The sequence below is a fragment of the Sciurus vulgaris genome (assembly GCF_902686455.1).
Source record: "Sciurus vulgaris genome assembly, chromosome: X".
Taxonomy (NCBI): domain Eukaryota; kingdom Metazoa; phylum Chordata; class Mammalia; order Rodentia; family Sciuridae; genus Sciurus; species Sciurus vulgaris.
Genome location: NC_136471.1, coordinates 119,953,779 through 119,981,693, shown reverse-complemented (window position 1 = coordinate 119,981,693; position 27,915 = coordinate 119,953,779). Strand labels below are relative to the sequence as shown.

Below are 27,915 nucleotides of genomic sequence, written 5' to 3'. Positions count from 1 at the left end.
AAAAGCCTACCAACAAAGAAAAGTCCTCAACAGATAGGTTCTCAGCCAAGTTCTATAAAACATTTAAAGAAAGGCTCATTCCAATACTGCTCAAAGGACTCCATGAAATAGAAGAGGAGGGAACCATTCCAAACTCATTCTATGAAGCTAATATCACCCTGATACCTAAACCAGACAGAGACACATTGAGGAAAGAATATTTCCGACCAATATCCTTAATGAACATTGATGCAAAAACACTTAACAAAATTTTAGCAAATTGCATACAAAAATATATTAAAAAGATCAAGTGGGTTTTATCCCAGGGATGCAAGGTTGATTCAACATCTGGAAATAAATAAATGTAATTCACCATATCAAGAGACTTAAAGTCAAGAATCACATGATTATTTCAATAGATGCAGAAAAAGCATTTGATAAAATACAGCACAGCTTCATGATAAAAACACTAGAAAAAATAGGGAGAGTGGGAACATTCCTTAACATTGTAAAAGCTATCTATGCTAAGCCCATGGCCAATATCATTCTAAATGGTGAAAAACTGAAAGCATTCCCCCTAAAAACTGGAACAAGGCAGGGATGCCCTCTTTCACCACTTCTATTCAACATTGTCCTTGAAACTGTAGCCAGAGCAATTAGACAGACCAAAGAAATTAAAGGGATGTGAATAGGAAATGAAGAACTCAACTATCCCAATTTGCTAATGACATGATTATATATTTAGAGTAACCTGGAAATTCCACCAGAAAACTTTTAGAACTCATAAGTGAATTCAGTCAAGTAGCAGGATTTAAGATCAATGCTCATAAATCTAATGCATTTTTATACATAAGGGATGAACCCTCAGAAAGAGAAGTTACGAAATCTACCCCATTCACAATAGCATCGAAAAAAATAAAATACTTGGGAATCAATCTCACAAAAGAGGTGAAAGACCTCTACAATGAGAACAACAGAACACTAAAGAAAGAAACTAAAGAAAACCTTAGAAGGAGAGATCTCCCAAGTTCTTCGTAGGCAGGATTAATATTGTCAAAATGTCCATACTACCAAAAGTCCTATACAGATTCAATGCAATTCCAATTAAAATCCCAATGATGTACCTTACAGAAATAGAGCAAGCAATTATGAAATTCATCTGGAAGAATAAGAAACCCAGAATAGCTAAAGCAATCCTCAGTAGAAAGAGTGAAGCAGGGGGTATCGCAATACCAGATCTTCAACTCTACAACAAAGCAATAGTAACAAAACGACATGGTATTGGTACCAAGATAGACAGGTAGATCAATGGTACAGAATAGAGGACATGGACACAAACCCAAAAAAGTACAATTTTCTCATACTAGACAAAGGTGCCAAAAATATGCAATGGGGAAAAGATAGCCTCTTCAACATATGGTGCTGGGAAAACTGGAAAACCATATGCAACATAATGAAACTAAAACCCTATCTCTCACCCTGCACAAAACTCAACTCACAATGGATCAAGGACCTCGGAATCAGACCAGAGACCCTGCATCTTATAGAAGAAAAAGTAGGTCCAAACCTTCAACTTGTTGGCTTAGGATCAGACTTCCTTAACAGGACTCCCATAGTACAAGAAATAAAAGCAAGAATCAATAAGTGGGACAGATTCAAACTAAATAGTTTTCTCTCAGCAAAGGAAACCATCAGCAATGTGAAGAGGGAGCCTACAGAGTGGGAGAAAATCTTTGCCACTCATACTTCAGATAGAGCGCTAATTTGCAGAATATATAAAGAACTCAAAAAACTCTACACCAAGAAGACAAATAACCCAATTAACAAATCGGCTAAGGAAATGGACACTTCACAGAAGAAGATCTACAAGCAATCAACAGATATATGAAAAAATGTTCAACATCTCTAGTAATAAGGGAAATGCAAATCAAAACTACCCTAAGATTTCATCTCACCCCAATTAGAATGGTGATTATCAAGAACACAAGCACCAATAGGTGTTGGCGAGGATGTGGGGAAAAAGGTACACTCATACATTGCTGGTGGGACTGCAAATTAGTGCAGCCACTCTGGAAAGCAGTGTGGAGATTCCTCAGAAATCTTGGAATGGAACCACCATTTGACCCAGCTATTCCACTCCTTGGCCTATACCCAAAGGACTTAAAATCAGCATACTACATAGATACAGCCACATCAATGTTCATAGCTGCTCAATTCACAATAGCTAGACTGTTTAACCAACCTAGATGTCCTTCAATTGATGAATGGATAAAGAAAGTGTGATGTATATATATACAATGGAATATTAGTCAGCCATAAAGAATAATAAAATTTTGGCATTTTCAGGCAAATGGATGAAATCGGAGAATGTCATGCTAAGTGAGATAAGCCAATCTCAAAAAACCAAAGGACGAATGATCTCACTGATAAGCGGATGCTGGTACATATTGAGGGGTGGGAGGAAGGCAAGAATGGAGTAAGGAGGGACTGTATAGAGGGAAAAGAGTGGTGGGGGTTGGGGGGAAGGAAAAATAACAGAATGAATCAAACACCATTACCCTATGTAAATTTATGATTACACAAATGGTACGACTTTACTTCATGTACAAACAGAGAAACAAGTTGTACCCCATTTGTTCATAATAAAAAAATATATTTTTATAAAATTTTGAGAAGAAGATGCCATGTAAAGATAAACCCTAGTAAAAATGGTTATGTAGAGGTAAGAAGAGAAAGTATATCTTGGAGGGGATAAATTTAGAATGTATGCTTTTCTAAACAAACTTATTCTACAGTTTTGACTTTGTAAGCAATTAAATGATTTGAATAATTCTAAAACAATCATTCAGAAAAGGTAAATTCTTAAAAATTTAAAAGACTGAAACATCTTTTACCTACTAGGTTGGCACCCAAAACACATAAAAAAGAAATATTTTAACAGACTAAACAGAATTTTGGCACCACATCCCTAGTGGCATATATTCCAGGGACAAAAAGGACAAGAAATAAATTTATAACTTCTATCAGGAATTTCATTTTTGGACCTGTTATTGGTATTGCTATTTCAAATCTATAACTTTATTTATCTATATGGAGGAGATAGCAAAAAAAAAGGTATAAATGTCATTAGGAACTAAGATTTTGATCATAAGACAAAATAGAATAAAATACGTAACCAAGGGAGTTAAATATAATCCCTATAATCTTACCTGAATTTGAAGTCACACTATGAACTCAGAATTTAATTTTGAATTTGTTCTAAGGATTATAAACTTCCCACCTCAATTTTCTGAATAGAGGTACTGAAGTAATTCCTACCCTTAGCTGCTAAACTGTCATCTCTAAATACCAGTTTCTAATAAATGAAGCAGAATTTCTAGGAGAAATGGCTTATTTCAGGTGTGAAGCAGGAAGTCTACTAGATGAACTTGGGTCATCTAGTTTCAGAAGTCTTAAAAAGGGAACGATGTCTACTGGTGTCCTGTTAAAGCAACACAGAAGCTAACATTATTGAAACTCTGCTGTCAAAATTGGAAAAATGTGCATCATAAGATTAATGAGTGCAGTTGACATGTGAAATTTATGAAATTTATAAACATAAGCAAATTCTTAATAATAATAAAATTAATCTCTTCCCCTTGGAGTTTGATAAGGAATCAACTTTTTCTGAAAATTGGTAAATAAAGTAAAATAATATATTTAAACTGCCATTTGCACTTGACTTGTATTTCAGAGAAACTGAATAGCTTATCAGAGAAGATTCCTTTTAGAAGATCTCTAATAAACTCAAGAATTAGAGTATTAGAAAATTACAATTGTATGTTCCCTAATGAAATACTAGATCCAGGTAGAAATCATCTAATGGTACTAAAATTTTTAAGTGGAAAGTATATAGGGATAGAAAGTAGTATAAAATAGATAGTAGATAGAAAATTGTTGGATTGGATGAAAATATATGAACCCAATGATTAATCTTAGCATCACTGAAAGTTGAGTCATCAGTCTCCTATGTGCCTCCTGATGGGTTGTTAAGAGGAAGTAAAATGCCACTCTTGATATATACTTGGGTGTGCACACTGCACCCTTCGTTTCTTTATATTGATTTTTTTAAAATTCTTGTCCTATTAGTTAAGAAGGGCATGTTGAAATTTTTCTATTACATTTATAATTGTGATTGTATAAATTTTCCTATGTAATTGTGACTTATTAACTTTAATGTAATCATTAATTTCATGGAGTTAAGAATTAAAACATTATTTTCCTGGAAAGCTGAACTTCTTTAACTTTATGTGGTAAATTTCTTAATTTTTTACACTGTTTTTTGTCTTAAAGTCTGATGGATCAAATATTAACATAGCAATATTCTTTTTTTCTAGTCATTTATGTACCTAGTATATATTTCTCATGCTTTAGTTTTGTATCTTCTCTACCTCATGCTTTATGTATGCCTTTTATAAAGACTTGGAACTGACTATTTTATTTTGCTTTTATTCACTATGGTAATCTGCTTTTCATTGGTAAGTATAATACATTCATATTTTTCTTTTTATTTTTTTAAAACCTCGCTCCAATTACTTGTACATTACAGTGAAATGCATTTATACATTTTGATAAACCATATATAAATGGAGCATAATTTCTCATTTTTCTGATTGTACAAATTGTAGGATCACATTGGTCAAGCACTCATATATGTACATGAGGTAATACTGTCTGTTTCACTCTACTATCCTTCCTACTACCATACTCTTCCCCTACTTTCATTCCCTTCTACCTAATATATAGTAACTCCATTCTTCCCTAGCCCCACCCCCTTATTTTGAATTAGCATCGACATATCAGAGAAAACATTCAGCCTTTGCTTTTTGGGTTTGGCTTATTTCACTTAGCATGATATTCTGCAACTCCATCTATTTACCAGCAGATGCCATAATTTCATTCTTCTTTAAAGCTGAGTAATATCCCATTGTGTGTATATATATATATATATATATATGTGTGTGTGTGTGTGTATATATATATATATATGTGCCACATTTTAATTATTCATTCATATGTTGCAGGGAACCTAGATTGGTTTCATAGTTTCATAGTTTAGTAATGTTGTAAACATTAATGAGACCATGTCAAGGTAGTATGCTGATTTCAAGTCCTTTGGGTATAAACCAAGGAGTGGGATAGCTGGGTCAAATGATGGTTCCATTCCAAGTTTTCTGAGGAATCCCCATACTGCTTTCCAGAGTGGTTGCACCAATTTGCAGTCCCACCAGCAGCAATGTATGAGTGTACCTTTTCCTCCACATCCTTGCCAATATTTATTGTTGCTTGTATTCTTTTTTAATATTTTTTTATTTTTACAGACTGCATTTTGATTCATTGTACACAAATGAGGTACATCTTTTCATTTCTATGGTTGTGCACCATGTAGACTCATACCATTCGTGTAATCATACATGTACATAGGCTAATGATGTCTGTCTCATTCCACCATTTTTCATACCCCCACCCCCTCCTCCCTCTCATTGTATTCTTGATAATTGCCATTCTGATTGGAGTGAGGTGAAATCTTAGTTTTGATTTGTCTTTCTCTAATTGCTAGAGATGTTGAACATTTTTTATATACTTGTTGATCAATTGTATATTTCTCTGAAGTGTATGTTCAGTTCTTTAGCCCATTTATTTATTGGGTTATTTGGGTGCTTTTTTTTTTTGGTATTAAGTTTTTGAGCTCTTTATATACCCTAGAGATTAATGCTTTATCTGAGGTATGTGTGGTAAAGATTTTCTCCCGATCTGTAAGCTCTCTGTTCACATTATTGTTTCTTTTGCTGAGAAGCGGTTTTTTAGTTTGAATTTATCCCATTTATTGATTCTTGATTTAACTTATTTTGCTTTAGGGGTCTTGGTAAGGAGTTCAGATATATACATTGGCATTTGCTGCTGTTATATTTTTGTTTCTATTTATTATGCTTACAAATTACTTTTCTTTCAAATTTGGGTTGAGATATTTTCCATATTTTGGTCTTCATTTTTTTTTGCTAATTATTTTTCCATTCTTTTATATTCACCCTAGAAATTTTTTCTGCACATTTAAGTGGGTCATGACTAATTCAATCCTTGAACAAACAATATAAAGACTATGGAATATGTTAACTGTGATTACAGCTTTACAAAATTAAATGCTAGTTTTCTAGTGTGGTAATTCTATCCATTATTGTTATTATTTTATTTCAATATTCCTTGGTTTATATTTGTTTTTCCTTTTTAATTTGCTCAGTCTTTTTGCGATCATTGTACTTCTTTGTAAAGAACATGTTTTAGAAGTTCCTTTACTGGAAGTCATTGGTTGTAAAAATATTACAGTTTATGCTGATCTTCATGTATCTTTAACTTACCTTGTAGATACTTTTCTGAGTACATAATTCTAGGTTTTTATTTATTTACTCTAATTACTTTTCTGATTTTGATTTTGTTATTTAGTAGTCTGCTCTTAATCTAATTGTCTTTCCTTTGTGGGCAATCTTTACTATGTTGGGAGGTTCTTTTAATATATTTTTGTCTTTAATATTCTTCAGGTTCTCTACATTGTGTCTTTTCCTGAGTATTTTTTTTTTGTTTATTGTGCTTGGAATTCTTGTGTTTTCTACATGTGATCCCATTTTCTATCACTCTTAAATTCACATAATGTTGAGAATCCCAGAAAGAATGGAGAAAATACAAGAAGAGCAAATTGGTGACAGAGCTATAATTTATTCATTTTTATAGCTTAACATCATTTTATGAATATGTTATTACATTTTGTTCTGTAACATATAATTTTATATTTCTAGAAGTTTTAATATTATTTACCTCAAATTTCTAATCTATTCCTAATGGTCTCTTATTTGCAATTGCTTTTTTTTCTTCTTTAAAAAATACCTTTCAGGATGAATGATCTCGCTGTTAAGCGGATGATGACATATAATGGGGGGTGGGAGGGGTTAGCGTTAGGGTTAGGTTAGGTTTAGGTTTAGAGTTAGGGAGGGTGGTAAGAATGTAGGAAGGAAGGACTGTATAGAGGGAAAAGAGGGGTGGGTGGGGTGGGGGGAGGGGGAAAAATGGCAGAATGAATCAAACAACATTGCCCTGTGTAAATGTATGATTACATGAATGGTATGCCTTTACTCCATGTACAAATAGAGAAACAACATGTATCCCATTTGTTTGCAATAAAAAAAAATACCTTTCACACATAAGGGTTCTATATTATGTGTCTTACAATCTCTGTAGTAGTTTGGGGTCTTAACATATGGTGGTTGTTTCTGCTGACCATCTTGTTGTTGTCTTCTCTTTTGTTTAGTCAGTGTGTGTGTGTGTTGCAGTGAATAAGTCCAGGGCTTTGTACATGCTAGGCAAGCACTCTACCCCTGAGTTACATTCTCAGATCCTTTCATGCCATTTGATTGTGAGATTCTCACTTGATATTAATGGGTGAGAATGCTGCTTAAATAAAGAAAGGTTATCCCCAAGAGGATTTTATTTCTATTAACATGTGTTAATTGTACAGATTGATGGAATTTGGTGCAATATTTTAACAACATGTAGGATTTGCTTCTGCTTCTGCTAATGGTCACTGGCTACCACGAAGCAGAATTGATTTTTATTCCTTTTAAAAAATCCTAGTTTAGTTCAAAATACCATGTTTACTTTCTCTACCTTGTTTCTGGATCAAAGTTCATACTACCCATACACACCCCACTATTATGTTCATCCATTAGCAGTAACTCTCCTTTTCACAGATTTCTCCCATTCCACACTCCCAGCTCATGTTCCATACCTCTTTTGGGTTTAGAAGATTTCATGTGATACATCCATAACTTCGTTAAGCTCAGTAATTTGTGTTTTATCTCAAATTATATACTCAGCAATCCTTCATCACTTAGTCTGTCATAATGCCAGAGGCACTGAATTTATTTTTTAAATCAAAATGATAGATACATATGGTAACAAAGCAAAGAAACATAACTATGATGACAATAATTTACCATCCCTTACCTCTCCAGTACAGTGCTGTTTCCCTGAAACAACTTGTTTAGTCCTTCTGCTCATAGGATTCATGATGATAGTCTCCTTGTCTGTATAACATACACATATTTCTATTTTCTTATCTATGAAAGGTATGGATACATCTTTCAAATTTTCCCCTCTAAATTTTTCATATACTTGTTATTGGAGTTGGCTCTTCTATTCATTACATTTGTAAATTTAAGTAATACATTAAACTACTTGTTCTACTAACTTCCATCAGTATTTATTGAATCCCTCTCTACTTTGAAGATATTCATACACTGATCTTTTCTTCTGCATTTTTTACCACCCTTTATTCATGTCCTAGCTAATAATTTCATACTCCTTTTCTATAACCAAATAGTTTGCAACTAATTTGAACACTTCAAGTATTTTCTTAAATATAATGATTGTACAACCTCAAAATCAATCATCATTAGGATGAGGTAAATACTTTCAGTTCAGGTCTACCTATATATGGAGGTTGTATTTCCTTCACTTTAGATTTGATGCTATGCTCCTTTGGCAACATGAAGGGGAATGGGTCCAGCATCAAATATAAATAGTACTTGCTTCTGAAAAAATTTTAACTGCTGAACAACATAATACAATTCAGTTTGTGTCATAGACCATAACTTCATAAACGGAATTTTTTTTCCCCTGGAATTTCAAATGAACTTGTTTTTGCCCTTTTTTTCCCTGATTTTCCTTTATCATCCTTTCATTCCCCCCACCAAGCACTCAATCATGCACTCTAAAGTTCCAATTTCTTACATCCTCTCTCCCATTACCTGGAATCTCGTTCTGCAATTTTATTAGATCCAAATAGGATTATCAGTTCTCCAGGCCTGCCTAACTTCTGTCGTCTTTTGGCATCACTGTGGCACTATCTTTCAGGGCGTCAACAGTTTTCAGGTTCATGTGTTTTCCTCCTTTGCTAACCCCCATTTCTTTAGTAGAGTACATACTTAAGTACCTTCCTAAGACAAGGTGTGTGGGTGAGAAAACGCATGTGTCCTTGCTTATGTGTTATTCTATATTCACATTTGACTTATATTTTTCTGTGTACAGAAACAGGTTACAATTTTGAATGCACTGCTCCATAATATTTTGGTATCCATGTAATGTTGCTCAAGAATATCAATGTTATTTTGATTATTCTTATCTCTTTCTAGGTAATTTTTATTCTTTTTATTCTTCCCTATTCCATTACCTTCATGAACACTTACTTTGAAATCTATCATATCTTGGTCATCTCCTCTCACATCTTCTTTACCCTTATAGCTTTATTCTTTTGTGATACCTTAATTATCTTATTTTAGATAGCAATATACAGGGATATGAGGCAAACATCAATTCTCTATTTTAACATATCAAATTTCCATTCCTTATTTTCAATATTTTATATTGCTGTACTACATTGATTTTGTTAATACCTAAAAGTTTTTGGAAAAATATAAGGATAAAATACTTTTGCAGTCATTGTATTTCAAAAAGCTGAGGGTCTTATGTTTCTCTAATTCAGCCTAATAAATGTTTAATTCAATGGTTTTTTAAAATATTGGGGTATTGATTCCCTGGGGTAGATAAGAATACAAGCAGACCCATAAGACCCAGAGAGTCTAACAAGTCAAAATCTCAAAATATGGAATGATAAATAGGATCAAACTGCTCTAAGCAATGAAAAATATTTAAATCATCAAACAACTGTGTTTATGAAATGTAAAGAAACATACCAATGGCAAGTATATTTGTAATTATTTTTCCCAAGGTTACTTTCATACTGAGCAAACAGGTAATTAGCAATGACCAGAGATGCTTGGGCAACAACCTGTGGAGGAAAGAAAGGAGGGAACACCCAACAGAAATAAAAAGGCCTATTAAGAGTTTCTCAGTGATCCAAAATGGTGGACTAGAGGGTGACTGCATCTCCTGTCACTCCAGAACCCAGGATTCAAAAAGGGGATGCATTGAGAGACACAGACTAACATAGAGCCACAGGGTGAGTCTCCCCCACCAGGTGAAGCTTGGCCCAGGGGGCAGGTCCGAACAGGGACAGCTGCTCAGAGCAGGACAGGGCAGCTACAGTCTTCCCCAGGCAGCCTTGCTCCCTACAGCGGCGGGCTCCTTCCACAGCCAGTATCTTGGAGCAGGCCGCCCAGTGAGAGCCTTTCTGCACAGAACCAGCTCCAAACCCTGGAACCAGTAGCAGGCTAGGGGCAGCTTTCTTCAGAAGCACTGCATTATCAAGTTCCTCCAAGATTTCAGGCTACTGAAGGTTGGGAGGTGATATACTGGAAATCTACAGGGACACTATAAGCCAATAGAGGATATCTGCAATATCTCAGAGTCCCACTGATATCTGACCAATATGAGAAAAAAAGAGAAGAAAATGTCCCAAACAAACCTAGATACTATATCAATAAAACCAAATGACAGCATGGCAGAAGAAATGTCAGAAAGGGAGTTCAGAATGTACATAATTAAAACAATCAGGGAAGCAAACGCGGAGATGAAAGAGCAAATGCAGGCATTAAATGATCGCACCAATCAACAGGTAAAAGAACAAATACAGAAAGCAAGAAATCATTTCAATAAAGAATTAGAGATACTGAAAAAAAAAAAAAAACAGAAATCCTTGAAATGAAGGAAACAATAAACCAAGTTAAAAACTCCATAGAAAGCATAACCAATAGGATGGAACACCTGGAAGACAAAACCTCAGATATTGAAGACAAAATATTTAATCTTGAAAACAGAGTTGAACAAACAGAGACGATGGTAAGAAATGATGAACAGAATCTATAAGAATTACGGGATATCATGAAAAGGCCAAAATTAAGAATTATTGGGATTGAGGAAGGGTTAGAGAAACAAACCAAAGAAATGAACAATCTATTCAATGAAATAATATCAGAAAATTTCCCAAATCTGGCTTATAGGATTCCAAATATACAAAATTACAACAGACCCACACCAAAGCACATTATTATGAAAATACCTAACATACAAAATACAGATAGAATTTTAAAGGCTGCAAGAGAAAAGAATCAAATTACATTCAGGGGGAAACCAATAGAATATCAGCAGATTATTCAATCTAGACCCTAAAAGCTAGAAAGGCCTGGAAAGACATTTACCAAGCCCTAAAAGAGAACGGATGCCAACCAAGAACCTTATACCCAGCAAAACTTACTTTCAGATTTGACGATGAAATAAGATCCTTCCATAATAAACAAAATCTAAAGGAATTTACAAAAAGAAAGCCAGCACTACAGAACATTCTCAGCAAAATATTCCATGAGGAAGAGATGAAAAACAACGATGCAAATCAGCAACGGGAGGAACTAGCCTAAAGGAATAGCCAAATAAAGGAGAAACAAAATCATGTCATAAAACAAAAATGACTCAAATGACTGGGAAAACAAATCATATTACAATAATAACCCTGAATGTTCATGGCCTGAACTCATCAATCAAAAGACATAGACTGGCAGATTGGATTAAGAAGAAAAATCCAACAATATGCTGCCTGCAAGAGACTCGTCTCATAGAAAGAGATACCCATAGAATAAAGGTGAAAGGATGGGAAAAAAACATACCATGCACATGGACACAGCAAAAAAGCTGGAGTATCCATCCTCATTTCAGATAATGTGGACTTCAAGCCAAAACTTGTGAGAAGGGATAAAGAAGGACATTACATACTGCTTAAGGGAACCATAACTCAGCAAGACATAACAAACATAAATACCTATGCTCCGAATATTGGCTCATCCATGTACATCAAACAAAACCTTCTCAATTCCACAAATCAAACAGACCACAACACAATAATGCTAGGTGATTTTAACACACCTCTCTCACCGATGGATAGATCTTCCAGACAAAAATTGAATAAACAAACCATAGATCTCAATAACACAATCAATAATTGACACTTAATGGACATATATAGAATATACCATCCAACAAAGAACAAATACACTTTCTTCTCAGCAGCACATGGATCCTTCCATAAATAGACCATATTTTATGCCACAAAGATACTGTTAGCAACTACAAGAAGATAGAGATACTACCTTGTATTCTATCAGATCATAATGGATTGAAATTAGAAATAAATGACAGAACAAAAAACAGAAACTTCTCCAATACTTGGAGATTAAATAATACACTATTATATGATGAATGGATAACTGAAGACATCAGGAGGGAAATAAAAATTCTTAGAAGTAAACGAGAACAAAGACACATCGTATCAAAATCTCTGGGACACTATGAAAGCAGTACTTAGAGGAAGAATTATTTCATGGGACGCATTCAACAAAGGAAGTAGAAATCAACAAATAAACGACTTCACACTACAGCTCAAATCCCTAGAAAAAGAAGAGCAGACCAACACCAAAAGTAGTAGAAGACAGGAAATAGTTAAAATCAGAGCCCAAATCAACGAAATTGAAACAAAAGAAACAATCGGAAAAATTAACAAAATAAATAGTTGGTTCTTTGAAAAACTAAACAAAATTGATAAACCCGTAACCACAATAACTAACAGAAAGAGGGAGTAAACTCAAATTACTAAAATTCGGAATGAACAAGGAAATATCACAACAGACACAAGTGAAATACAAAACATAATTAGAAGCTATTTTGAAAATCTATATTCCAAAAAAACAGAAAACCTTGAAGACATCAACAAGTTTCTAGAGACAAATGAATTACCTAAACTGAACAAGGAGGATATAGACAACTTAAATAAATCAATTTCAAGTAATGAAATAGAAGAGGTCATCAAAAGCCTACCAACAAAGAAAAGTCCAGGACCAGATGGGTTCTCAGCCGAGTTCTACAAAACCTTTAAAGAAGAGCTCATTCCAATACTTCTCAAAGTATTCCATAAAATAGAAGAGGAGGGAACCCTCCCAAACTCATTCTATGAAGCCAATATCACACTGATACCTAAACCAGACAGAGACACATGGAGGAAAGAAAATTTCAGACCAATATCCTTAATGAACATCGATGGAAAAATTCTCAACAAAATTTTAACAAATTGCATACAAAAATACATTAAAAAGATAGCGCACCATGAGCAAGTGGGTTTCATCCCAGGGATGCAAGGTTGGTTCAACATCAGGAAATCAATAAACGTCATTCACCATATCAACAGACTTAAAGTCAAGAGTCACATGATTATTTCGATAGATGCAGAAAAAGCATTTGATAAAACATAGCATCCCTTCATGCTCAAAACACTAGAAAAATTAGGGATAGTAGGAACATTGCTTAACATTGTAAAGGCCATTGACACTAAGCCCATGACCAATATCATTCTAAATGGTGAAAAACTGAAATAATTCCCCCTGAAAACTGGAACAAGGCAGGGATGCCCTCTTTCACCAGTTCTATTCAACATTGTCCTTGAAACTCTAGCCAGAGCAATTAGACAAACCAAAGAAATTAAAGAGATACGAATTGGAAAAGAAGAACTCAAACCATCCCTGTTTGCTGATGACATGGTTATATATTTAGAGTAACCTGGAAATTCCACCAGAAAACTTTTAGAACTCATACGTGAATTCAGTAAAGTAGCAGGTTATAAGATCAATGCTCATAAATCCAATGCATTTTTATACATATGTGATGAATCTTCAGAAAGAGAATTTAGGAAAACCACGCCATTCACAATAGCATTGAAAAAAAATAAAATACTTGGGAATTAATCTCACAAAAGAGGTGAAAGACCTCTACAATGAGAACTACAGAACACTAAAGAAAGAAATTAAAGAAAACCTTAGAAGATGGAAAGATCTCCCATGTTCTTGGATAGGCAGGATTAATATTGTCAAAATGGCCATACTACCTAAAGTTCTATACAGATTCAATGCAATTCCAATTAAAATCCCAATGATGTACCTTACAGAAATAGAGCAAGCAATTATGAAATTCATCTGGAGGAATAAGAAACCCAGATTAGCTAAAGCAATCCTCAGTAGAAAGAGCAAAGCAGGGAGTATCGCAATACCAGATCTTCAACTCTACTACAAAGCAATAGTAACAAAACAGCATGGTATTGGTACCAAGATAGACAGGTAGATCAAAGGTACAGAATAGAGGACATGGACACAAACCCAAATAAATACAATTTTCTCATACTAGAAAAAGGGGCCAAAAATATGCAATGGAGAAAAGATAGACTCTTCAACATATGGTGCTGGGAAAACTGGAAAACCATATGCAACAGAATGAAATTAAACCCCTATCTCTCACCCTGGACAAAACTCAACTCACAATGGATCAAGGACCTCGGAATCAGACCAGAGACCCTGCATCTTATAGAAGAAAAAGTAGGTCCAAACCTTCAACTTGTTGGCTTAGGATCAGACTTCCTTAACAGGACTTCCATAGTACAAGAAATAAAAGCAAGAATCAATGAGCGGGACAGATTCAAACTAAATAGCTTTCTCTCAGCAAAGGAAACTATCAGAAATGCGAAGAGGGAGGCTACAGAGTGGGAGAATATCTTTGCCACTCATACTTCAGATAGAGCGCTAATTTCCACAATCTATAAAGAACTCAAAAAACTCTACACCAAGAATAGAAATAATCCAATCAACAAATGGGCTAAAGAAATGAACAGACACTTCACAGTAGAAGATGTACAAGCATTCAACAGATATATGAAAAAATGTTCAACATCTCTAGTAATAAGGGAAATGCAAATCAAAACTACCCTAAGATTCCATCTCACCCCAATTAGAATGGCAATTATCAAGAACACAAGCAACAGTAGGTGTTGGCAAAGATGTGGGGAAAATGGTACACTCATACTTTGCTGGTGGGGTTGCAAATTAGTGCAGCCACTCTGGAAAGCTGTATGGAGATTCCTCAGAAAGCTTGGAATGGAACCACCATTTGACCCAGCTATCCCACTCCTTGGCCTATACCCAATGGACTTAAAATCAGCATACTTCAGAGATACGGCCACATCAATGTTCATAGCTGCTCAATTCACCATAGCCAGATTGTGGAACCAACCTAGATGTCCTTCAATTGATGAATGGATAAAGAAACTGTGGCATATATATACAATGGAGTATTACTCTGCCATAAAGAATGATAAAATTATGGCATTTGCAGGCAAATGGATGAAATTGGAGAATATCATGCTAAGTGAGACAAGCCAATCTCAAAAAACTAAAGGACGAATGATCTCGCTGATAAGCAGATGATGAGATATAATGGGGGTTGGGAGGTTTTGCGTTAGGGTTAGGGTTAGGGTTAAGAATGGTGGCAAGAGTGAAGGAAGGAAGGACTGTATAGAGGGAAAGAGGGGTGGGAGGGGTGGGGGCAAGGGAAAAAATAACAGAATGAATCAAACAACATTACCCTGTGTAAATTTATGATTACATAAATGGTATGCCTTGACTCCATGTACAAACAGAGAAACAACATGTATCCCATTTTTTTACAATAAGAAAAAAGAAAAAAAAAGTTTCTCACTTATAAAATACAAGTCACATGACCTGTCATATTAATTAGCTCCCAATGTATAGGCCTTATTACATTATACATCCTGTCTGGTGTTTCTATATTTGGCATGCAATGAATTGTTAAGCCTTCAAAGATAGATTGTCTTACATCTTACCTTTGCTGTCTTGTTAGATTTCTATGGAAAGTTGGTTTCTTACCTTTTCTAAGGAATTTGTTCTCTTTGACCACCTGTGCAAAGTAAATACCAAGGATGATATTACAATTGGCCACCAACCACTTCTTTCTGCTTCTTTCAGAAGAAGAAGACACTTGGCCTATGAGATTGGTAGGACTCTGGAATATAAAAAATGAGTGGTTTTAGCTTTCTTTCTCTCATCAAAGTTATTTTTGAATACTCAATAGATTTCAGGTTTTGAGTAAGGCATTGGAAATATAACAGTAAAGATATGGAAATGTTCAGAGATCCTACCTTTGGTACACAAGTAGTGGACAGGCCTATTCTATACTCTAGAACATGACAATATTTTAAAAAATCTATAGCATCCATCCTTCTAAAACCAGATACCTAAAGACCAGGATAGACATTCTGACATAAATGACACAGTTGCCATTACATTGTGGTTATTTCTGAGAGTCTCTGTGCAATTGATAATCTGGACAAGATAGACAGACCTGAAGGCCTACTGTTCTCCCTTCCCACTTGGGAGGAAAGAAGGGAGAAAAGAGGGAGGACAGAAAAATGTAAGAAAACTTATATATACTAAAGCTTTCACAGATACATCAAATTGAAATTCATTCATTCATTAACTATTTATTGAGATCTCACATTGTATTAGGCACTTTTCTAGACATAATATATTCAGAAATTAGCACAAGGAAAAGTTTTTACCCTTGTTATATCTGCATTCTAGTTGGGCAGAGGCAAATAATATAAAGGCATGCAGGTGAAATATATATCCTATAAGGCAGAGATAAGGATTTAGAAGGAAAATAAAGAGAGACAGGGAATGTTCAGGTTTGAAAGCTGAAATTTTAAATATATGTTCAGGAAAACTATCAATGAGATAATAGTTGAGTAAAGGATGAATAAAGAGAGACAGTGTACATGTCATATGAAAAGCTAGGTGTAAAACACTCCAGGTATTTGGAAGGAACAAGTGCAAAAGTTCAGAAGCAGAGGCATGCCTAGTCATTTTCTAGGGATATTGAGCCCATTGTAACTACCTTTGAATGAGAAAAGTTTAGAGAAATAGATGATGGAATCAGTGTGGAACTACAAATCTGGATCATGTGGGGCCTTGCAGGTCATTTTTAAATACTCTTACTCTGAGAAAGTAACAAATCATTGGATAGATTTTAGGATTGCCATGATCTGGCTTAGGTTTTAAATGATAATTCTGTAAGGGTGGACAGGCTAATGCAAATGAATACACTGCAAAATAACACAGAATGACAACAGATAAAAGGAAAAGTAAAGAGAAATCTATTACTAAAAATAGTGTCTTTTCAAGGTTATTAAAAGAACTGTAAGATGCTGATACCATTTACAAATCTTTGAAGTCCAGAGAATTCTACTCTACATTCCTGTGAGATATAAAAATTAATGACCAATGAGCTCAAAATGGATGGAATTTGGACCCATTGATACCCTTTCCTAAGAAGCCGAATCATCTTATACCTCTGACTTAATTTTCTCTTTCAGCATGTGATGATTCAAAACTTTAATTGGATGTGACAACTGACAAGACAATTAATTTGTTGCAAATTGAAACTTTAACTATAACATTATATGGAGCTTAAAATCCTTTGCATTTTTGAAGCTGAGATTATACTATTTGCAGGAAACTCCTAGAATATAGGTCTTTACGGAACTATCAGACAAAGACAATACATTATCTGTATAAATGTAAAATAATAAAAAATTTCTTAGTGTCAGTTATAGACACTGTTAATAAGCTGAAGGTAGAAGCTTTATATCACTTAAATCAAACCACTGGATACAATTTTAAATTATTATTTATTACTAGGGAATAAAGCAAATTTGGAGTGGATCAGAAACAGTACAAAGCTAGAGGTTGAGGAGAGCAAGATTTGGCAACTACTGTGACTACTCTATCCTAGGTACTTTTTAAAAAACAATTATTTTATCTGTTTATTATTATATGGTACTAAAGATAGAACACAGTGCCTCACACATGCTAGGTAAGCATTCTGCCACTGAGTTACAGTCCCAGCGCCTATGTAATTTTTAACTGAGATGCTGGGGGTTGAATCTAAGGTCTTGTATATGCTATGTTAACACTGTGACACTGAGCTATATTCTCAGACCTCATCAATGAATTCAGCAAAATAGCAGGCTATAAAATCAACACGCATAAATCTACAGCATTTTTATACATAAGCGACAAAACAGCTGAAAGGGAAATGAGGAAAACAACTCCATTTGCAATAGCCTCAAAAAAAAATAAAATACTTGGGCATCAATCTAACCAAAGAGGTAAAAGATCTCTACATGAAAACTACAAAACATTGAAGAAAGAAATTAAGGAAGACCTTAGAAGATGGAAAGATCTCCCATGTTCTTGGATAGGCAGAATTAATATTGTCAAAATGGCCATACTACCAAAAGTGCTATACAGATTCAATGTAATTCCAATTAAAATCCCAATGACATACTCACAGAAATAGAGTCCTGTCCTAGGTACTTTTAATGATTTAGTACCAAAATATTTCATGATACACAAATGTGTATGTAAATTCAGACATGTAAATAAAATTTGTGTTTGTCTTCCACTTCCAAATTACTTTAATTTTATCATAACATATTTGTGTCATTTTCTCCTTTGAAAAATACAGAATTAGTTCTATTTGATTACTGATATTTGCTTTAATAAACTAATCAATCTTTGGTACCACAAATTCAGGACTATTGCTTCAACCTCTCCTCAAATTCTATTTTCATTGCCACTTCAGTGTTCTAGATTAAAATTTAGACTGCTCAGCTATATTTTCAAGGACTTCATAAATTACCTGCAGTCTTCTCTAACCATCAGTTTCTCTACTACATAAATTGGCTGCTCCTATATGTAACTTCTGAGCCAGTAAAGCTGGCATGACCCATCAGATCTGCCAAATTCCTCAGTGTTTGAGATGCTGTCCTTGACTCATTCTTGTATTTTCTGTATCTGAGTATATGCAAATTCTACATCTTTCTCATCTCCTTCAATGTTATCTCCATATGTTTTGAAAACTGATATGTTACCCTCCTAAATAAAGCATTCACCAAAAATTCCAGCCCAAAAGTCATCTTTCTTTTCTTAGACTCTACAGCACCTACTATATGCATTATATAATTTAATTTAATTTTATATTGCCTTTATATTATTAAGCAAATAGCATACACATGTGGTACTTGCCTCTTTTACAAGACTGTATTGTTCTTAAATTCCTGAATTATTCTGCTTATGTATTTTTGAAATTAACTAGTATGATGTTGCCTGCACAACATTCTTATTGGCTATGGGACTATTGAAGTATTTCATTAATTTACTATTGAATATTTTTCAAACACCTACTACCTGAAAATATGATAAAACAAAAAACAAATTTGCTGTTTTTTGGTGCATATGGGAGATAACATCTACCTTTGATTCATTAATTAATCACAACTTGAAGTGCTTTTGAGCTATAAAATTTTCACAATCACCCTATCTTCTGTGTGATCAAGAATCCCCTTTACATGAATGAAATCATGGCATTTGCTGGTAAGTGGATAGAACTGGAGAATATTATGCTAAGTGAAATAAGCCAATTGCAATTAAGCAAAGGCACAATATTTTTCTCTGGAATGTGGATGCAATTCACAATAAGGGGGAGGGATAATAGAGGTACTTTGGATTACATTGAGGGGAGTGAAGGGAGGGGAGGGGTATGGGGTAGGAAGAATAGTAGAATGAACTGGACATTAATAACCTATGAACATGTATGCCTAAATGACAGGTGTGATTCTACATCATGTACTATCAGAAAAATGAGAAGTTATATTCCATTTATGTCTGATGTGTCAAAGTGTATTCTACTGTCATGTATAACTAATTAGGACAAAATTTTAAAAAGAATCCTCTTTACATTTTTCATAAGGATTTAGGGATCATCTCCTTCAAAACACAATAAAATAACCAATAACTAGCATTAGGAGCTGAAATGTTACTTGTAAAACAATGTTTCACACAGTTTCTTTATTTTATGTACAACGAATCAAAATGCAGTCTGTAAAAAGAGAAAAAAAGACAAAAAAAAGACAATGTTTCCCTTAATTTCCTGTTTTACTCCAGTGGTAATATTTCTGAAAATGGTCAATCTTTTGGAATTTTTGAATTAGCCTTTTAATTACCTTTCTCATGTTTTAAAATTTGTTTTAATTTTACATGACAGTAGAATGCATTTTGACACATTGTACACAGATAGTGCACAACTTTTCATTCCTCTGGCTTTACATGGTTCAGTGTCATACCAGTTGTATAATCATATATGTATATGGGGTAATAATATCCATCTTATTCCACTGTCCTTCCCACCCCCACACTCCCTTCCATCCCCTCACTCCCCTCTGCACAATCCAAAGTTCCTTCATTCTTCCCTGCCCACACCCATTATGGATCAGCATCAGCTTATCACAGTAAACATTGGGCCTTTGCTTTTCAGAGTTTGGCTTATTTCATTTAGCATGATATTCTCCAGCCCCATCCACTTACCTGCAAATGCCATAATTTCATTCTACTTTAAGGCCGAGTAATATTCCATTGTGTATATATACCATAGTTTCTTTATCTATTCATCAATTGAAAGGCATCTGGGTTCCATAGTTTAACTTTTGTGAATTGAGCTGCTATAAACATTGATGTGGCTGTGTCACTGTAGTATGCTGATTTTAAGTCCTTTAAATATATGCCAAGGAGTGGAATAGCTGGGTCAAATGGTGGTTCCATTCCAAGTTTTCTGAGCAATCTCCATACTGCTTTCCATAATGATTGCACCAATTTGCACTCCTACAAGCAATGTATGAGTGTACCTTTTCCCCTATATCCTCACCAACACTTATTATTGCTTGTATTCTTGATAACTGCCATTCTGACTGGAGTGAGATGAAATTTTAGAGTAGTTTTGATTTGCATTTCTCTAATTACTAGAGATGATGAACATATTTTCATAAGTTCGTTGATCAATTGTATTTCTTCTTCTGTTAAGTGAAAACGAATGGTGCTAGGATAATTGAAAATCCATCTGTAGCAAAATAAAATTTAACCTCTATCTCTCACACTGCACAAAACTCAACTGAAAGTGGATCAAGGACCTAGGAATTAGACCAGAGACCCTGCACCTAATAGAAGAAAAAGTAGGCCCAAATCTTCATCATGTCAGCTTAGGACCTGACTTCCTTAACATGACTCCTAAAGCACAAGAAGTAAAATAATCAATAAATGGGTCAAGGAACTGAACTGATATATGTCTCATTTTTTATTAATACTAAATTCATTATCAATCTATACTGCAAAATGTAGGTTTAAGATGAAGGCATTAGGGTACAAATAGGATAGCTATCTGATGTCTTGGCTGAACTCAACATCCCTGGTTCCAATTAACTAATGGACATTTTCATGATGAATTAACACATGTACCTAAAACTCAGTAACATATTCCCTGTCAATGGTATTGCCAGTTCCAAACATCAAATTAGCATCACTTTCTTACCTTCCCAAATAATCAGCCATGAAATTCTGTCAATTTCACCTGGAAAATTCCTTTAAACTTTCTGCTATCTCCTTTATGACTTGTTAAGACTATAGGAATAGACTATTTCCCCTGCCCATATTTCAGAAAGGGTTTTCTTTCATAATCACACATTTGGTTATGATATTTTGCTACTCAGAACATTTTTTCACTGTTTGCTCATTGCCTAATAGAATCTATGTCCTTTAATCTTGGGTTCAAAGCTATCTAAAGATTGACCCCACAGATTTTTACAATCTTAATGTCTGTCCTTCGTAAACAATGTGCAAATACATTCATTTTTCCCAGAACAGTTCTTCAATCTTCTTGGCCTTACTTAACCCTGAATCTCCTCTAAAAACCCATTTGGTTAAGAGCCAGACAGGAAATATTTTAGGCTTTGTGAGACATGAAGTCTCTGTCTTAACTACTTAGCTGTGACACTGGAAATATACAAGTGAATAGGTATGACTGTGTCTCAATAAAACTTTAATTACAAAACAGGTACAGGCTGGTTTACATCTGTGGTCCCTGATTTGCTGACCACTGATCCAATTCATAGTAAAATATGACAATGCTTTTATCAAGTATGTATCAAAAGATCATTGTATTTTTCAAAGAGATATATTGAGGTAAAGCTCAGCAAAGTACCTATAAATGTAAGGAAAAACTTCTGGACATTTGTCTTACCAATAGTTTCCTGAATATGGCTCTAAAAATGCAAGTAATAAAATAAAAAAAGAGACAGGTAGGATGAAATCAAGCCAAAACATTTTGTAGAGCAAAGGAAAGAATGAAAAGGCAGCTAGTGGAATGGGAGGAAATATTTGCAAACTCTCTGATATCCAAAATATTTAAGAAACTCCTACAATTCAACAGCATCACCCCCTCCAAATTCCCAAACTACTTCATTAAAAAAAATCACAAAGGACTTGAACAGATGCTTCTTCAAAGAAGACATACAAATGGCCACCAAGTATATGAAAAAAGTACTTAAAAATCACTAATCATAATGGGAGTGAAAATCAAAACCATAAGGAAATAATATCTGTACTTGGTGCAATGGGTATTATTAAAAATTTATAAGCATTGGTGAGGATGTGGAGAAATTGAATGCTTCTATTCTGCTGGTAGGGATGGTACTATGGAGAATAGTATGGAGATTCCTCAAGATTTGCAATTGAACTACCAGTGATCCAGCCGTCTCACCTTTGGGTATATATCCAAAAGAATTGATATCAAGGTGTCAAAGAGGTATCTGCACTCCCACGTCCTTTTCAGTATTACTGAAAATAACCAAAATATGGAACCCAGCCACATGTCCATCAGCCGATGGAAAAAACAAATAAAAAATCTATTTCCTATATATCACAGATGTTTAAAAATGCTAATAATTGGAATATTTCAAATATATTTTGATATGTTGAATTTATTTTTATTAATAATAGAAACAAAAAAGATAGAAAATAAAGTAAATACAGTATTGTCAGTAACTATGGTTCTGGAAATACCCTTTTTCCAAAGTGCACAGGAACCTATTTATCAGAAATATTTAACAAAATATTTCAACTAAAAAATTTAAGTGTTTTAAAAATATTTAACAAAATTAAGATGTTAATTTATTTGTAAACATATTTCAATTACTTTTGGGATCCAAAGATAGTAGTCATGGTCCTGAGGTTTTTTTGTTACTTTATATATAAGTTCTTTCATTATAGGTTTCTAAACTTTCTTTCAAATAATCTCTTAATAGATTTAATAAGTTTTAAAGTATTTTACTTTATATATTCACATATATGTCGGTTTGCCTTATTCTTAATAATGTGGGAATATCCATAGCCTATACATTATTTAGTCATGTGAATTCTACTCTTTAAAAATGATGTATGGAAAAAACAAGGAATGATGAGGACACAAAGTTACAATAAAGATATGTGAAAGTAGTGTGAGGCTAAATTCATCCATCAATGAAGAACCCAGAAATAGATACACATATATGACAAATTATGCACAATTAATTCAATGAGCAAGAGATATTATTGTCAACAAATAGAGAAATAGAATTGGAACAATAAGCAGGAAAGTAGAAAAGAAGAAATTAACAAAAAAGAGACAAATATGGAGGGGAATATTAATTCTTTCCTCATAAATATACAATAATTAACTTGAAATGGATCATAGACTTAAATATGATACTTTAAGGTTTGAAAATCCTAGATGAAAATATATAAGATATTTTTGTGCATTGGGGTTAAGCAAAGAATCATAAACCATAAAATAAAAATTGAACTTTATAAAAATTTTCAATGTCTGCTCTTTCAATGACACTGATAAGAAAATGAATAGAGAAATCACAGACTTGGAGAAAATATTTTCAAATACCTATCTTATCAAGGACTTAGGTACATAAAAAATAAATAACTCTTACAACTCACTAATAATGCAATAAATAACTTGGATAAAAATGACCAAAAATCTGAATAAACATTTTAGAAAAAGTGATATTAATAACATCCACATGAAAAGATGCCCAATGTTCTTAGTCATTAGGGAAGTGAAATACTATTACATACATATTAAAATATTTTTTAAAAAACTGATAATGCCACGTGCTAACAAGAATGTGGAATAACTAGAATTATCATACTTTACTGGGAGGAATGTGGAACAGTACAATTACTTTTTTTGGAAAATAGCATGGCAGTTTCTTATAAAGTTAAGCATGTATTCATCATCCAACACAGTGATCCCACTCCTAGGTATTTATACAGAGAAAGGAAGACAAAGGCCTACACAAAGACTTGTGTGTGAGTGTTTATAGAAGCTTTTTCCCTTAATCACCAAATATAGGAAGTGACTCAAATATTCATCAACTGATCGATGCATACACCCATACAGTACAATGATATTCAGCATTTGGTGAATGGATATATCCATTCAATTGAAAGGCATTAAGAAATAACAAGGAATGAACTTCTGATAAATATAATGCAGGTGGATCTCAAAATCATTCCGCTAACCGAAAAGACAAAACAATACATGACTGTGATTCCTTTTATATGCTACTTTGGTAAAGGTTAAGCTGTATGGACAGAAATAAGATCAGTGGTTTCCTGGGCTATGAGTGGGAGGAAGGAACTGAGCACAAAAGAACATGAGGGAACTTCTTGGAGTGATAGAAATACTCCCTACCTTGAATGTTGTGGTGGTTACATAACTAAATATGTTTGTCAAAATTCATTGACTATATATGTTAAAAACATGAATTGTACTCTACTTAAATTATACCATAATAAACTCAACTTTAAAAGAAAGTTATTGCTCTGAGGAAAACTCTATCACTAAACCTTTATGAATTTCCTCTGAATTTTTATACATTCATGAGTCTCTTTCTTGAATAACTAATCTATGCATGGTTTCATTCTATATCCATGCTTCAGTGATAAGACATAATTTCCCCCATTAATTTTTCTTTCATTGAAGTATCCTGAATCATGTTTTGAAACTTCTTCCCATGAGTGAACCTAGGTATTTACATATTTACTTCCCTGGTATAGTCTAAATTCAGTTAGCTAAGAGCCTGCTTCTTCAAACTATATTTGAACTTTAAATTAAATGGCTCATGTCTTGAAACTCCTTAACTCTCACACATTCTGAAGCCTTACTGCAGAATTACATTCTTTAACCATACCCCCAGCTCATAAAGTACTTTTGATTCTTATTAAAATACATGGGTTTGAGGAGAATTTAAGATAGACTTTGCTAATATTTAAAATTCAACTTCATATGTAATTATCCACATTCGATGATATTGTTGGCTATTGTAAAATTACAAACAAAATTGAGGAGCCAAAATATAGCATTTCTCCATGCACTGAAGAACACTAAAAGATATTTATAGGCAAAGGTGTTTATAGTGTGTTACATCTCCTTTAACACAGCACTCCTTTAAACAAGAGCATTACTTCAGAAAATAAAAGGAGGCAATCTCATGTAATTGTGTATTGAAAATATTTGCATTCCACCCATGTTACAGTTTAGGATTAAAGAACGGTGGCTATGACATTATCCTACTGCAAACCTGAACCGAATTTAACAAGTAAGTAAGGTGACAAAGTAGAAAGGACAGGATTTGTTTCTTTGCTCTGTCATACAGATGTGAAATTTGCAAAATTAAAAGCACAATCAAAGTAGATGTTTAAAGAGTAATGGTATATGATCTACTTCTGAAATGCCACATTAAAATCAAGACCCTTGGGAAAGTTGAACTGTTAAGGAAGAAGTATTGATTTAAATTACTTAACAGTATCTAGAGTACACTGCACATACTTAGGCCTCGAGAAACTCTTCTAAAATGAAAATCACAGTAATTTGTCAACAGATACATTCATTTTAAAAATGAAAAACCACCAATATTAAGAGCATAAGCATGATGTAAGATATCCTTCTGAAAGTAAAAGTTTCCAAAAATTCTGTGACATACTTTTGAACAGTTTTGATTTTGCTTGTAAGTTTTGTCTATGAGCATATTTTTTACCACTTCTGGGATACCTGAAAAATATAATAGTAACTCTAAGAATTTTTTCCTGAAAATAAAACAGAAAATTTAGAAAAAAATCATTTTTATTTAGGAAGTAATTAATGAACATTAGGTCATAATTAGAAAATAAGAAAAATAAATTTGTAATTCCACATTTAGATATGCTCCTTATTCATTAATGCTACAAAAATCTATTGGATAGACTGTATGTTCAGCAGTAAACAAAATTTAAAAAAAAAAAACTTCCCATTCCCATGAAGTATACAACCCTTAACATTTTGCTGAACAGATTTTGAGAATATATTTATACACACACAGTTTACAAACACATACAGATGAAATCATGATGCTATTCTATAAGCATTATTTGTAATCTGCTTTTTTATGTTGTACTATATGAACTTTCATTACTACTAATACATGTTTACACCTATATTTACAATGAATATGTCATTGTATAGGTCACCCTAATTATTTAACAATCACCTCCTAATGAACATTTACATTCCTTCCATTTTTGTATTATAAATGATGCTATGATAATATATAAGCATATTTATATTAGTGCATACTGCTATTACATACATATGTTTACATATTTGTTCATTATTTATCACAGAAAATTTCAGAAGTGGAACTTTTGTAGAGTATTAACAATTTTAAGATTTGCAAGACTTTTCTCTACATTGATTCTTTAAAAAAAAGTATAACATATATGTGAAAAATTGTTTTTACAAGGATATAGATGAATAAAGTAGCATATACCTTCTCAGGTTGCCATGATGCCAATATCTTAGAATATCAGCAAGACAAACAAAAGGGCAGATTAGAATGAAAAGCAGTGGTTTTGAAATTCTTTTCCACTAGAAGAGTCAGGTTTTAAAACAAGAATTCAAATTAATTGAAATGTGTTACACATTTCCAAGTACATTTTAGTTAAAACTTCATGAGATATCCATTGCAAAAAATACTCTTTAATTCTTCTTTGAATGCTTCTCAAGGAAGTGCTTCAGCTAGTAAAATTAGTTTGCTTTCCTATAGTCATTCTTGAAATGTCTATAAATAATTTTATTAATAAAAGGCATTTAGAAAATATATTGAATTACAATCACAAATAAAATACCAAAATATGAGGTTTTTTGGGGGGAATTTGATTTTCTGAAAATCTGTGAAAAATTTACAGTAAAACCTGGTTTTTTCAACAAAATCTTCTTATTTTTTAAATTCTAGAGATATTTTAAATTAATAATTATTAATCAAAATGAAAATGACAAAAGTGTGTTATATGCATGTATGAAAATGTAACAATGAATCCCACTGAGCACCAACAATAAAATATCAAGAAATTTTTAAAATGTCTATGGAGATGCCAGTGCTAATGTGATGTTCTATTCTGTCTAAATAATAAGTTTTTTTGTTATGTGTAAGGATTTTAAAAGCCAAATTCATAAAGCTTGATTTTTCTTTTGATCATATTTATATAGTTTCACATATAAATTCTGTGTCATTTGTAATAAAATATATCACCATGTAAAATTGAAAAAATGTTTATAGTAAGGAACAATGATTCACGATATACCAAAGTAAAAAGGTATGTAAAAGGGATTACATAAGATATATATACATATATATACATATTATATATATACATATACATATATATGTATACACACACACACACATATATATATGCACACACTACACACACACACATATATCTTTTTTTGTGGTGATGGGGACTGAACCCAGAGCCTTGTACATGCAAGATAAGCAGTCTACCACTAGGCTACAATCCTAGACAAGATATTTATAATTGAATAGATTTCCTCTGATTACAGATTTATAAGAAGTCAGCTACAATAGAAGACCACATGAATAAAAAATTATTCCACTTATTTTAATTCAACATGATACGAAGGAAACATGATCATTAAAATTATCCTTGAATTCAGCTTGATGTTTCAGGATGTTTGACATTTCCCAATTCCTACCAGTGTCATAGTATGGGAGACATACAATAAATAATTCTATGGTTTTAACTGTCTTCCATTTCTCTGCTTCATAACGTCACTTGTTCCCATACC

The 27,915-nt window shown here is 33.3% G+C and overlaps 1 protein-coding gene across 1 annotated transcript in view; it reads right to left on the bottom strand.

Annotated features, from left to right (window-relative positions):
* Window positions 1-27,915, bottom strand: part of LOC306651154 (uncharacterized protein) — a gene marked incomplete at its 5' end in the record, with an annotated part of 1,066,319 nt that overhangs the window by 355,971 nt on the left and 682,433 nt on the right. The window contains one exon of the mRNA XM_079123650.1: window positions 15,720-15,750. The remainder of the gene's footprint in view (window positions 1-15,719; window positions 15,751-27,915) is intronic.